We start from the raw sequence: 11820 nt of genomic DNA, 5'->3' as shown, positions 1-11820 counted from the left end.
ATATATATATATATATATACATATATGTATATATATCTGTGTGTGTTTACATTTATATAAACTGAAATGAATTGATAATACGAGGACGTAGGTGGAAGTACGAAAAGATGGATACTTAGTAAGAGAAACTTTGGTGAAAAAATGTCAGTTCGATAGCATTTCAGTCTCAAATTGATCTTCATATATTGTATTCTTTATATCAGCATGGTCCACTTTGTGTGTGTGCGTGCGCGCGCGCATGTGTGTACCTTTCGTTACCACTTTATTTCTTTCTCTCTTTTTCTTTCATTCTCTCTCTCTTATACACGCGCGCGCGCGCACTCTCTCTCTCTTACACACACCGAACAGACTCTCTCTTTTATTCTTTTACTCTTTTACTTGTTTCAGTCATTTGGACTGTGGCCATGCTGGAGCACCGCCTTTAGTCGAGCAAATCGACCCCTGGGTTTATTCTTTGTAAACCTAGTACTTATTCTATCGGTCTCTTTTACCGAACCACTAAGTTACGGGTACCTAAACACACCAGCATCGGTTGTCAAGCGATATTGGGAGGACAAACACAGACACACAAACACAGACACACAAACATATACACACATACATACATACATATATATATATATATATATATATATACATATATACGACGAGCTTCTTTCAGTTTCCGTCTACCAAATCCACTCACAAGGCTTTGGTTGGCCCGAGACTATAGTAGAAGACACTTGCCCAAGGTGCCACGCAGTGGGACTGAACCCGGAACCATGTGGTTCGTAAGCAAGCTACTTATCACACAGCCACTCCTACGCCTGTCGACTTTTGTTAAAATATATGTAACTATTCACTCTAACCAACGTATTGAGTTCAACATCAGGTAACACTTGCACTGTATAAAATGTATATATGTACATATTTTAACGATAACTACATATGTGTGTATATATATGCATATTATCGGTCACACATACATAGTGCATGTGTTTTATTTATACGTCAAATTTGCTGTGGGATAGCGTCCAAGGAATCTTCCCACACGATGCCGAATGTTAAAGAACATCTGAATGTCACAGACCAGGTGAAACAATGGCAGATACCGATATTTCGCCATTATTGTGCCTTATCAATATCATGTGCTCGGATCATCTCGAAACGAAGTGAACCGCTGTTTTGTGACTTATATGCAAATAGAGTGAAGTCTATTTGCTGATGAGCTACGGCGTAATGCATGTGAAAGAAAATTAAATTGCGAATGATAGCGAGACGCAGGGAAAGTGAGAAAGCGACATAGAGAGAGAGAAACTTATAAAGAGAAATAAGAAGACAGGGTACGACAGGGAATTCTAAAAAATGAAAGGCCGAATTTCTCTACGTTTTTGACTTATATGCAGAGTGAAGTCTATTTGCTGATAGGCTGCGGCGTAGCGCATGTGAAAGAAAACTGCCAATGATAGAGAGAGACAGAGATATAGAAGGAATGTAAGAGAGACATAGAGAGAGAAAGTGAAACGTATGAAGAGAAATAAGAGAGAGTATGAAAGGGGATTCTAAAGAGTGAAAGGCTGAGTTTCTCCGCGTTTTTGAAGTATTTCTAACAGTATCTTTGTAAGTGAAATAACAGGATTAGTATGTAAATATTTATGTGTGTATGTAATGTATATATACACGTTGACTTTGATTGTGAAGAAAGATACAGAGGGACAGAGAGGAAAAGCATGAGAATTTTAAGAAACGAGAAAGTAGACGCAAGAAAAAGAACCGAAAGTGATTCGGATATTTAAAGATGAAGAGGCAGGAGGTGAAGTTAGAATATCAAGATGTAACAAAATGTGTGTGTACGTGTAAGTATAAACATATATGTAAATTCTTAAGGTAATCATTACAATCATAATAATATAAATTAGTTAATTAAAGTATGGTATTTATACATTTTTATCCAGTTAGGCTTTTACCGGTAAGTGTATTGTACTCAAGCTGGGGCACCGCTTTCAAGAGTTTTGTCGAGTTATTACGTTAAATTTTGGTACTTATTTTATCAATTGTATTTGTCGATCCGCTATGCTACGGTGCATCAACAGCATCACTAGTTTTAGGCAGCATAAACTTAAACGTACAAGCGCACAAATACTCACAAATACGCACACATACTCTCTCTCTCTCTCTCTCTCTCTCTCTCACACACACACACACACACACACACACACACACACGCACGCACGCACGCACGCGCGCGTGATGGGCTTTCATACTGTTTCTCTCTATCAAATTTTACTCAATGCCTTAATTAACTCGAGACTATAGTAGTAGAAGATGGTGTTCAATGAGACCGAACCAAGTATCACATGGTTAGGAAGCCATGTCTGCGCCTATATCACTGGCAGCTGGGTGGTAAGAAGCTTGCTTTCCAATCATATGCTTTCGGGTTCAATCCCACTGCATGGTACCTTGGGCAACTGTCTTCTACTATATCCTCAGGCTGACCAAAGCCTTGTGAGTAGATTTGGTAGATGGGAACTGAAAGAAGCCCGTCGTATGTGTGTGTGTAATCCCATTGTGTATGTGTGTGCGTGCGCGTGCGTGTGTTTGTTTTTGTATCTGTTTATCCACCACTACCGCTTGACAACCGATGCTGGTTTGTTTACGTTCGAGTAACTTAGTGGTTCGGCCAAAGATACCGATAGAATAAATACTAGACATAAAAATAAATAAGTACCCGGGTCGATTTATTTGACTACGAATTCAAAGTGTTGTCCCAGCATGGCTGCAGCCAATTGACTGGAACAAATAAGAGGTAAAAGATTAAAAAAAAAAGATCCACAGCTCGGTAAGCCAGCTACTAAGCTTCACTCAATGGTACCAAAATATGGATGTACATTGACAGAATAATATCATGGATAGATTATATCTTCAATTTCGTTCCGTAGTTACTTCTTGACGTCAAATGAGAAATAGTAGATAACATCAGAAGAGGTGAGAAGGACTCTAGCTTTCAGAGATGGTGTCTCTTGAAACTACACATCCAGTATTACATATATGAAGTTTTACATAATTTAAAGAATGAGCTATTTCAAACAAAACATAATTTTAAAAAAACCATATACGATTCTCTATAAAATTCCGACCATCTTATAGTTTTCAAAATAACCGCAGAATTTCCATAGATACTGCAGGTATGTATGTATGTATGTATGTATATATAAAGGCCTGTGATATACAGGACACTGACTGGGAGAACAACGCCTGTCATCGCCACAGATGGCGGAAGCAGGTTAAGGAGGGGATCAACACTTTTGAGAGAGCACATATCCAGCATGAAGAACTTAAGCGAGCTGCGCGAAAGCACACGGCTCGTATAGTGAATGGGTAAAGCTTGGTCTGCAATGTTTGCAGTCGTGTATGCTTGTCAAGAGCAGGGCTCATTAGCCACCAACGGAGCCGAAAATGCAAAATATAAGTTAGTCCTAGAACGCACAATGTTCCCGAAGGTCAGCAATGGTCTTCCTCGGTCACGAGTGGACGGCCATCATGTATGTATGTATGTATGTATGTATGTCATTATTCAGTTTATTTCAAGATTTCTTGCGAATAGAGAAAGAGCCGGTTTCTAACGAAGATCCAAGGCTCCTTCATTGGATTTTCAACATCAACAACAAGGTATTTTTGTATGTATGTATGCATGTATGTATGTATGTATGTATGTATGTATGTATGTGTGCAGATTCGTATGCTTTGTCTTATGTATGTCTTCTCATGCATATAGTTGTATATCTAGACATGCTCATATATATTTAAATGATAAATTTCTGGAAGGTTTCACAGATTTTTACAGTTCCAGTGATGGATTGGATCTGTAGTCTTCGAATTAGCTTTCTACCGTATGTATGTATGTATGTATGTATGTATGTATGTATGTGTGTTCCATTGCATGGCACCTTGGGCAAGCATCTTCTGCTATAGCCCCAGACTGACCAAAGTCTTGTGAGTGGATTTGCTAGACGGAAACTGGAAGAAACTCGTCTTATATATATCTTTGTGTGAGTGTGTGAGTGTGTGTGTGTGTATTTCTGTGTGTGTGTTTGTGCCTGTGTTTATCCCTCACCACCGCTTGACAACCGGTGTTGGAATGTTTACATCCCCGTAATTTAGCTGTTCGGCAATAGATACCGATAGAATAAGTACCAAGCTTTAAAAAACAAAATAAATACCGCGATCGATTCATTCGACAGAAAATTCTTCAAGGTGGTGCCCCAGCATGGCCGCAGTCTAATGACAGAAACAAGTAAATGCTAAAAGATAAAGATATCTTTATTAATAAATATTATTAGGAATTACATAAAGAAAATCGTTTAAATATGTTTGTGCATTGTACAAGTAAAACCGACTAATTGTACGTAAGTTTTAACAACTTACATGGGTCCCAAGGATCATATGGAGCCTTACTGAGGACCACAGCTTAAGCTGAATCTACTCTGTTGGGACAAAACTTCCGTGTAAGTTTAGTTTCCGCCAGTCACTCTCCTACCCGCCACAGAAGCTCTGAAATAGGCCATCTCCACTCCACTTTTTCCTCAGGCTAATTCATGAAAAAGAAAAAAATTATATTGTTTATTATGCGACTACGCCAACCACACTCCCCACCTAGATTTTCTTGTAATCGCACGTAAGCACATTTAGTAATAGACACCAGGAGATAAATTTGATGGATTAATAAACAACGTCCTGTTGGGTAGCGTTTCAGTTTTTCTAAACAGTAATAGATAAAGGCGTGGCACCTCAGCAGAATGCCGTTGAAACTATTGACAAAGCTCTCTAGGTTATAAGCAAAACTGAGAAGTGGTCGATGATGATGTTAATGTTGTTGTTGTAGTAGCCGTGAAGGCGCATATCTCAGTAGTTTGAGCATCAGGTTCACAATCATGTGGTAGTGAGTTCGATTCCCGGACCGGGCTGTGTGTTGTGTTCTTGAGCAAGACACTTCATTTCACGTTGCTCCAGTTAACTCAGCTGTAGAAATGAGTTGCGACGTCACTGGTGCCAAGCTGTATCGGCCTTCGCTTTCCTTTGGATACCGACTGGTATGCATGGACGACTGCTGGTCTTCCATAAACAACCTTGCCCGGACTTGTGCCTCGAACGGAAACTTTCTAGGTGCAATCCCGTGGTCAGTAGTTGGAGTAGCTACTGTGAAGGCGCATGGCTCAGTGGTTAGAGCGTCGAGCTTACGATCGTGAGGTTGTGAGTTCGAATCTCGAACCGAGCTGCGTGTTGTGTGCTTGAGCAAGACACTTTGTTTCACGTTGCTCCCGTTCACTCAGCTGTAGAAATGAATTGCGACGTCATAGGTGTCAAGCTGTATCAGCCTTTGCCTTTCCCTTGGATAACACTGGTGGCGTGGAGAGGGGAGGCTGGTATGCATGGGCGACTGCTGGTCTTTCATAAACAACCTTGCCCGGACTTGTGCCTAGGAGGGTAACTTTCTAGGTGCAATCCCATGGTCAGTCATGACCGAAGGGGGTCTCAGCGGTAGCTACTGTTGCCGTCCAGGCAAAAACCAACTTGTATTCCATTTACACCAATGGTTCCCAACAGTGGTCCACATGACCCCTGAAGGTCCATATAAGAATGGATGTGGCGGAAGTTCACGCAAACAAAATAGTCAATTGGAGATCTATGGTGGTATTATAAGAATCCATGGAAAAACTTCGCTTTTGATCTATTTATTGCAAGAAACTGCGAGGTTTATTTCTCTAACATTTTAGATAGTTTAAACTACACAAGTTAATGTATGATGAACAAACTAGGAATTTTGAAAGAAGTATCAATAAAACTGGTTTTTAAACATCAAATGGTTTGTGGGGTTCGCCAGAATAAAATAATAACCAAAGGCGTCCATAAATAAAAAATGGTTGAGAACCACTGATTTAGACGAATGGACTAATAAAAAGAAACTACATTATCCAATGTAGCCTTCCTTTTTAAAGACAATGTAATATTGTATGAGGGAGATTTGGCAGTTATTTCTGTCATTTCCAGCAAAGCCATAGTGATTCCCCTCGTTCGTTGGCTCGGGGTAGTTAAGAAATAGGATAGTATTGTGGTAGCTCTTCCGGCGTATCGGTTCAGTTGTTGCTGCTAAACCCTCTATCAACCTTTCTCGAGCAAACATAGGCCAAGAGGCACATCAATCGCAACAACCACTTATTTTACTTCTCTTTTTCAAGTCAAGGTGTACCCTCGGCCGTGTTCTTCAATGTGATATCAAGATACAGGAACAAACGTTATTCGTTCGTAATTTTCAACTGCTAATTTTACGCATATTTTTTTTACTTCCGTTGCCCGTCTTTTTCTTCTTAAAAAGAAAAGCCATTTTTGCTTCTTTTTCTTTTTTTTTCAGAATAATTGAATATGGAAAATTGTGACGCTCACCTCTAACACACACACACAGATTTGTGGAAGAGACATGGAGTCCTCCTTGGAATCCGCACCGGAAGGACAAACAAGATTTCAGACATCCTCAACGTCAACAGAAGGATTGTGCAAACGGTCAGAAAGGAGATGAAAGATTCAGGATTCGATTATGAGACAACAGCAAAGAAGAAAACCCGTGATCGACGAACAGTCGCCATCAAAACGTTGGAATTCGTCACTGAAACCCAGATCATCAACAATGATCCCAGATCGAGTGACAGCATAGCGACTTAATCGTCGGTTTGGTCATTTCTGTAGTACGTCGTTGTGTTAGAATGTATTACCATGAAGCCACTGCATCCGTGTTCTGTCTTGGCTCTGTTTTACAGGTTAAACTTCAATATAGAACTACGAGTTGATTGTTGTTGTTGTTGTTGTTGGCACTCTGTCGCTTACGACGTCGAGTGTTCCAGTTGATCCGATCAACGGAACAGCCTGCTCGTGAAACTAACGTGCAAGTGGCTGAACATTCCACAGACACGTGTACCCTTAACGTAGTTCTCGGGGATATTCAGCGTGACACAGTGTGACAAGGCTGGCCCTTTGAATTACAGGCACAACAGAAACAGGAAGATAGAGTGAGAGAAAGTTGTGGTGGAAGAGTACAGCAGGGTTCGCCACCATCCCCTGCCGGAGCCTCGTGGAGCTTTTAGGTGTTTTCGCTCAATAAACACTCACAACGCCCGGTCTGGGAATCGAAACCGCGATCCTATGACCGCGAGTCCGCTGCCCAAACCACTGGGCCATTGCACCTCCACGAGTTGATTAAACATTCATTAATTAATTCCTGTTAATTATAGTAGCGGATTGTACTTACTACACATGTAGTAGATGAGATTTTTCTAAAGTCAATTACTAATCGATGAAATGGATTATAAATAAGTAAAGACGTTTAGCTTGCACTTCTGTTGGTCGATTCACAAAAGGCAAGTGTTCACTCGACCTGCTAGAAATAGCAACCAGTTTTTCCTTAAACCACACCATACCTTCTTTAAAAAATACATTTGATAAAGTGATTCTAGATACACTATATCTGGAAAACAAAAACAGACGGAGTAGTCACGGATAGAATACGTTTTAGTTATATATCTGATGGGTCAGAGCTGAAAGCTTCAGCTCTGGGAAAGAGTTAAGTGTAGAATCTATGGATGAATGCAGTAAGGGTGAAGATAGTCGTGTACCTCAGATGGTCTGGGTTAGAGGTAATTTCTGGCTGACTAATAATAATAAAATTTAAAAAGATGTCTCATTCAGCTGATTAATACTCATCAATAGGCGGCGAACTGACCGAATCCTTGTAGTGTATTCGTTAGTGTTTACTTTATGTTTTATTTCAAATCCTGATAGACACGTGGAAGCGCCCACATTTCACACGGTGTATCTCGGACATTTTAATGCCTAGTGAAGCCCATCTCTATCTAACTTTTGTCATAATCGATTTCTTCCAGGTAGAGAGACACAGATAAGAAGAGAAGCATCAATTCTAGTAAATGACAGGTATTTTATTAATCAAAACTTTTTATCCAAGAAAGAAAGACAAATAGGACCCGTGAGGGATTTGAACTCAGAACGCAGAGAACTGGAACACCTGCCATAAGGCAATCTATTCTACACTCCAGCAATTCGGCCAGTTCGCCGCCTATACGTGGGTATTAGTCAGCTGATGGAGACGGATTTCATCATCATCATCATCATCATCATCATCATCATCATCATCACCATCATCACCATCATCATCATCATCACCATCATCACCATCATCATCATCATCATCATCATCATCATCATCATCATCACCATCATCATCATCATCACCATCATCATCATCACCATCATCATCATCATCATCAGCAGCAGCAGCAGCAGTAGTAGTAGTAGTAGTAGTAGTAAGACGGCGAGCTGGCAGAATCGTTAGCACGCTGGACGAAATGCTTAGCGGTATTTTGCCCGTCGCTCCGTTCTCAGTTCAAATTCCACCGAGGTCGACTTTGCCTTTCGTCCTTTCGGGGTCGATAAATTAAGTACCAGTTACGCACTGGGGTCAATGTAATCGAGTTAATCCCTTTGTCTGTCCTTGTTTGTCCCTTCTATGTTTAGCCCCTTGTGAGCAATAAAGAAATAAGAATCGTTAGCACACCGGGCGAAATGATTAGCGGTATTTCGTGTCTTTACGTTCGGAATTCAAATTCCGCTGAGGTCGACTTGCCATTAATCTCATTCGGGATCGATAAAATAAGTACCAGTTGGGCACTGGGGTCGATTTAATCGATTTAATCCCTCTCTCGAAACTACCAGCCTTGTGCCAAAATTTGAAACCAATATTAAGGCTAATAAAGACAGCAAGCTGGCAGAATCGTTAGCACACCGAGCAAAATGCTTAGCGGCATTTCGTCTCTCTTTACGCTCTGAGTTCAAATTCCGCCAAGGTCGACTTTGCCCTTCATCCTTTCAGGATCAATAAAATAAGTACCAGTTGAGCACTGGGATCGATGTAATCGATTTAACCCCTCCCCCAAAATTGTTGGCCTTGTGCCATAATTTGAAACCAATATTTCAGTGCGGAGTACTTCAAAGTTGAAGTATTTCTAGTTCTTAAAATGAAATCTCATCTCTCTGAATCAGTATTTGTAATGTTACACTTGTTCCCTATTAGTGACTGCCAGAGATTGTCGAACCTAACATTTGTAATGACTACAAGGAAGGATTTGACTGTGTGATAATCATGAATATGGAGACCGTAGTGCAAAACTGTTTCTTTCTATCATTGGTGTAGTTAGTGTGTGCCATCCGGGGCAGCCCTTAAGCTTGCTTCTCTACACCTTATCCAGATGTATACACCAGAGCCAAAAGGTAACCCAGGCCTTCCCTGTAAAAGCGCCGCTAGGAGCGAACCGCCCAATGCTTACCACCCCTCCTAGCTCCGCTGCTGGTTTCTATGGTACTGAGTAATGATTATAGATTATGTTGTCATGTCCGAGTGAATATATTTGGTGCTTGATTTCATGGAAGTTCTGCATGACTAGCTTAAAGTATCTTGGCTGCGCCTTGAGGACGCTTCAGTGAACACTGTTAACAAAGAGTGAAGGGTGGGAAGGGTGCCGTCATTTAAACAACAGTGTATGTAGTAAGGAGAAATATCAAATAGGTCAGTTACGCATAAGTGTTGGCTGACGGATATATAACCGAACTACAATAACGAGTAACAATAGAGCTGAAAAATGCATGTTATAGAAAACCATAATCTGAGAGGAACAATCCGACTAAAGAGAAATCTATATGGATTGAAGTTATATGTTGGAGTAGGTCGTATACGTATTTGGTGGCCCAGATACTGAACGACTTTCTCTTGAGTTTTCAGAGTGAACACATGAATTTAGCTCTTGATTAGTTTATAGATTGATTTCTATTCTATATAACTTACCACTATAACCACAAGGCCTGAGATGTTTGGGAGGACAGTGCTCAAATCGTATTTATTTTATCGACATCAAAAGGAATTTGATCTCAGAACATAAAACAGGAAGAAATGCCGCTAAGTTGAATCTGCCAACTTGTCACCCTCATTTCTTCCTTTATAACATTGTGGATTGAATTAACGTCAGGTTAGAGTCTCGGTGATAAGCACTAACACCTACCTTTACGCTTGTTTTTTTCAATAGTCCCGGTCAAGTAAAGAAAAACTTCATGTTTTGCATTCCTTTGTGGAACAAAGTAACCTGAAACCGCTTTATCATAGTCGGGTTACTACCCTACCGTTTCTGTTATCTATGAAAATCGAGTTATAACAGAAAAAACGATCAGCATATACATACATACATGTATACAAACATATATGCATACATACATACATACATACATAGCATATTATATCGGTAGACATGCGCGCGTGCACAAACACACACACTCTCTCTCTCTCTCTCTCTCACACACACACACACACACACACACTCATACACACACACACACATACACACACACACACATACACACACACACACACATACACGCACACACACACACAATAATAATAATAATTATTATTTCTTTATTGCCCACAAGGGGCTAAACATAGAGGGGACAAACAAGGACAGACAAGGGGATTAAGTCGATTACATCGACTCCAGTGCGTAACTGGTACTTATTTTATCGACCCCGAAAGGATGAAAGGCAAAGTCGACCTCGGCGGAATTTGAACTCAGAACGTAAGTTATAACTACTTCTAAGAGAAAGAGAAATCAATAGATGTGAAAGTATATAAAGATGATTGAAGAAATTGAAAGTACAGTCAATCACAGTTCTTAATATATTTATCAGAGACTCGCTGACGTCATCAATCCTTGACAGCTTCCCGTATGCAACGTTGTAATGAAAGTGACTTTACGTTAAGATATGCACACAAAGTATGACGTCATGAGTTTGTGATGCATGATGCAGCAAATACGCATAGTATTTATTTCTTTATTGTCCACAGGGGGCTAAACATAGAGGGGACAAACAAGGACAGATAAGGGGATTAAGTCGATTACATCGACTCGAATGATTAACTGGTACTTATTTAATCGACACCGAAAGGATGAAAGGCAAAGTCGACCTCGGCGGAATTTGAAGTCAGAACGTAACGGCAGACGAAATACCGTTAGGCATTTCGTCCGGCGTGCTAACGTTTCTGCCAGCATAGTATTGGCTGCGCTCTGTGTCATGTCCTAATTTACATGGTGTCAGAAGAGGGATTAGATAATCGCCCGAATGAGCTTAATCTTGAAGGCAACATAGCCGAGAAATGGAAACGGTGGCTACAAATGTTTGAACTTTACCTTACGGCTAGCGGAATCGCAGCTAAATCACAGAGTGTGAAGTGGGCTGCTCTACTACACGTGGCGGGAGAAGCTGCAGTTCAAGTGTAAAACTCTTTTAAGAGGAGTGAGGAAGCAGATAGCAAGAATTACAATAAAGTGAAGCAAAGGTTTCAGGAATTTTGTGAACCTAAGAAAAATCTGACGATTGAGAGACATAGATTTTTCACACGAACTCAGAAACCAGGTGAGACAACTGATCAGTATGCACCAAATTTAAAGAATAAATCTAGAACTTGTGAGTTTGGGACACTGAATGATGGGCTCATTAAAGATAGAATTGTCTTTGGAATTCTTAGTGATTGCCTCAGAGTGCAATTATCAAGAGAACATGATCTTGATTTGGAAAAAAAACTGTACAGATGTGTAGAGCTTCAGAAATCAGTACACAGCAATTGAAAGTTCTTAATGATGAACAGTCAACCATTATCTACAGAAACCGATGCCACGAATGCCAGTAGGGGTCCAAAAAGAAAGTATGACCTTAAAGGTAGAACAAAAGACT

At 40.3% G+C, this 11820-nt stretch overlaps 1 long non-coding RNA gene across 1 annotated transcript; it reads left to right on the top strand.

Annotated features, from left to right (window-relative positions):
• Positions 1-1607: 1607 nt before the first annotated feature.
• On the top strand, positions 1608-6759 carry LOC106868039 (uncharacterized). The gene is made up of 2 exons (XR_001409214.1): positions 1608-1835; positions 6389-6759. It is a non-coding gene; the product is annotated as an uncharacterized LOC106868039 (long non-coding RNA).
• The last annotated feature ends 5061 nt before the right edge of the window (positions 6760-11820 follow it).

Source organism: Octopus bimaculoides, chromosome 9 (genome assembly GCF_001194135.2).
Source record: "Octopus bimaculoides isolate UCB-OBI-ISO-001 chromosome 9, ASM119413v2, whole genome shotgun sequence".
In the NCBI taxonomy this organism is placed as follows: Eukaryota; Metazoa; Mollusca; class Cephalopoda; order Octopoda; family Octopodidae; genus Octopus; species Octopus bimaculoides.
Note: the sequence above shows the minus strand (reverse complement) of the source record. Positions and strands in the feature narration are given on the sequence as shown.